This window comes from Olea europaea, unplaced genomic scaffold, assembly GCF_002742605.1.
Source record: "Olea europaea var. sylvestris unplaced genomic scaffold, O_europaea_v1 scaffold1866, whole genome shotgun sequence".
Taxonomy (NCBI): domain Eukaryota; kingdom Viridiplantae; phylum Streptophyta; class Magnoliopsida; order Lamiales; family Oleaceae; genus Olea; species Olea europaea.
Window position 1 is genome coordinate 139,095 of NW_019236449.1, and position 3,321 is coordinate 142,415.

General features: G+C 33.7%; 1 protein-coding gene across 1 annotated transcript in view; it reads right to left on the minus strand.

The window, feature by feature from the left end:
- Positions 1–3,112: 3,112 nt before the first annotated feature.
- The window catches only part of LOC111378746 (5-amino-6-(5-phospho-D-ribitylamino)uracil phosphatase, chloroplastic-like), a 3,024-nt gene continuing 2,815 nt past the window's right edge, over positions 3,113–3,321 (minus strand). Inside the window, exon 4 of the transcript XR_002699908.1 lies at positions 3,113–3,290. The gene's annotated coding sequence lies outside the window, so the exon portion shown is untranslated. The remainder of the gene's footprint in view (positions 3,291–3,321) is intronic.

Genomic DNA, 3,321 nt, shown 5'->3' on the forward strand with positions numbered 1-3,321 from the left:
TCAGATACTTATCTAGAATTTAGAACAAAGAATTTTATAATATAATCACGTTTAGTTCTTAAAAGTATTACTAGATTCAGAAATTCTCAAGGATTTAATAAAGTTAAAATTTTTAAAAAATATGCATAAATGGAAAAAATTTACTTATTTGCAAATCATCCACTCACTGAGTTCCGAACTCATATTTTTGTCATGTTTTTCCTATCAGGAGATTGTTGATTTTGAGATACTTGGAAAAGCATGCTGAAGCGAAAGAGACCGTTCATAGTATGTAATGAATTGTTGGGGGACTCATGTTTATTAAGTACCTTGTCTAATATTTGGGGTGTCATGCACTTTGTAGAAGGGTTTGTAATTGATGTAATGCTTGCATGTAGACATGATGTTGTTGTAGAAGCACTCAGTCGAATTTTGTTATATTTTGTTTTAGTTGTGGTGGAATTAGTGGAAGTGGTGATTTCCAAAACTTTTTGGTTTGAATGTCTATCTGAAATCTTGATGATTTTTCAGGTTGATTTTGTCCATTTTTAAGGGAAAACTCTGTCAAAATTTTCATAGAAATATAGCACAGTCAAATATGTCAAGTTTGCCTTGGTGGTGGGTCCGACATTTAGCTGGCATTTACCACCGACGCACAACACGTATCGAGTCAATTAGGTTGAGTCGGGACGGGTCGTGTCATGTATGGACCCACATCCAAAATTTACATTATTGCAAGGTAAGATGTGTTGGCTAAGGATGGCCCTGTATTGTTTGAAGAAATCACCAATGGCTTTGTTTGGTAGGTTGAGCTACTCAATGAAGGTGTGAATGTAAGCAGGCTTTGACATGATAGCTACAGGTAGTAATTATTTGGCTAAGGAATTTGAAATGAAGGTTGGGAAATCTAGAATACTTCTTGGGCATTGACATATCTCGGTTCTAACAAGGGCTTTTTCTTTGTCAATGGAAGTATATAATAGATCTCTCGCTAAAAGACTGGTAACTCAGCATGTGAGCTTGTAGACACTCCTATTGAGGTGAACCATAGCTTATCTATCTATCCTGATCAAACTCAGGCAAACAAATAGAGATATCAAAGACTAGTTAGGAAGTTGATCATTTGATTCACACGAGTCTTGATTTTCAAATGCAGTGAGTATTGCGAGTCTGTGCAATAAATTGTTGCTTGATGTAATTAAAATCCTCCCATGTAAGGATATTTTATTCTCTAGACAGGGAATTATGGATTTTGTGCGTTATATAGATTTTGACTTTGTTGGATCGAGATTAGATACGAAGTTTATGTTGGGATATGCATCATTTGTTGGACACCTAGTGACTTGGAAAAGTAAAAAAATAAAAAAAAAATTCTAAATAAATTTGCCAATTAATTAATTAAATGATGAAAAAAGCCAAATGTACAGGCCTTGCGTTTACAAGGCCTGTACAGGCCCCCTCACATGCTGTGTGAGGGGGTGGGGGATTATTTAAAAAAAAAATTTACCCACCCCCCTCCCTTATATTCAGTCCGGCCTGTACAGGCCATGTGAACACAGGGTCTGTACAGCCAGCAAAAGTTGTTAAATGATTAACTGTAAATGCCCAAGGTTCCATCTCCCGAGGAACCAGCCCAACTTGAACCCAAAATATTTTGTTCCTACAAATTTCAACCCAAATCCAACTTCACTTCACAATTCACCTAACACTCACTTATTTTGTCATTTAGATTTAGCTGTTGCCTTCGTTTTCAGCCTATCTCCTCTCACAAATAGTGACTTCATCTTTGCTCCTTAATATCCACACGTATCACTCCATCAAATCCTATATTCGTAAGCGTTTCTACATCATTCCTCATTTTTAAATCCAATTCGTGAACGTATAAAGACCAATTCAAGAAAACATAGTCGATCTTTCTTATATAGGTTCTCAGTGGTTTGCATTTTGACTCGGAATATATCTAGCACCAAATAATTGTTGTGGCTTTATTGTTATATATATGTATGTTACTCTTTCATGTTGTTTCCTAAAATGTAGTTTATTATTTGTAGCGTAGGATTAGTTCATTATTTTCCAGCATTAAACGTCTATCTAGAAATCAGGAATGAGCATTGCTTGTTAATTCATAATGTAGTGACTGTTAGTTCTTGATCCATTTAGGAGTCCTTTAACTCTTAAAAAAGTTGAGGCCTTGATTTGTATACAAAACTGGCTAAGAAAGAATATAAGTTTCTAAAAGTTTTCCAAGATAGAGTTTGTATTAAAGAGAGACAGTTCTATGAAAACATTGAAATAGGTAATAAAATACACCGCTGAACTTAAGACTAGTTGAGAAAGGGGGTTAGATCCTTGGGAGGGCTTTCGGGGTTTAACTCTTATTAGTTATACAATTTTTAATTTATTTATGTTTGTTAATTGTGCTTTTTCAATAGAGCTTCTTAATGTGACAAGTCAAATAATGAATTATTAATTCAAATTGTCGGTGAGTACACACACACACACACACACACACACACATATACTTGAAGGCTTGAAGCAAAGTTATAAGAGTTAAAATTGAGTACATCATTTGTTAGATTAATGTAGCGTTGATGTAAAAATTTTTAATTAGGGTAATAAATCAAACTAAATGGAATCGTTCAAGTCCCTAACTAAATTTGGACACAACAGTTCCACTAATTAAATATACAAAAATTTTGACCCGATTTAATTCAATTATAAAGAGAATCGAACCATTCCATACCTAATCATGTCCAAGCCTAACTACGTTAAAAGTGAAGATCAACTAGCCAATATAATGATTCATTTTACCATTCGTGGTGTTCCATACATCACCATTGAAGTTGGGCATGTTTGATATCTATACTCTCATATTTGAATTCCTTATTTAGAGACGAATAATATAGTCATTGAAGTATATAGGTTTCCTTGTATCAATAGATTAAACCTGTACATATAGATTTTATTTGTATTCAATAAAATGATTCAACCAACCATCAATTTATGTAAGCTCTTTCACTTTAAATAAAAAGGGATTCGCTCAAAAATGTTTCTCGGTTGGTGCTATTAATCAACATGCAGTGTGTTCAAACTATCAAAAATAGAGAAATTAAGTGAGAAGTTTCAAAGAAACTTTGATCAAAGTCAAGGACTGGTATTTCCAGGGAAAAATTATATACAAGCGAGATTTCTTACATTATAACAGAGTTCATATACACTTCCTTGTAATTTGTTTTCCTTCTCTATTAAACCAAAAGGCAAAAGAAAGAAATATGCAAAAAGGCCAAGAGAAAAAGAGATCATAAAATGATCTACCCCTTGTTACAGATTTAAAAGGAATCA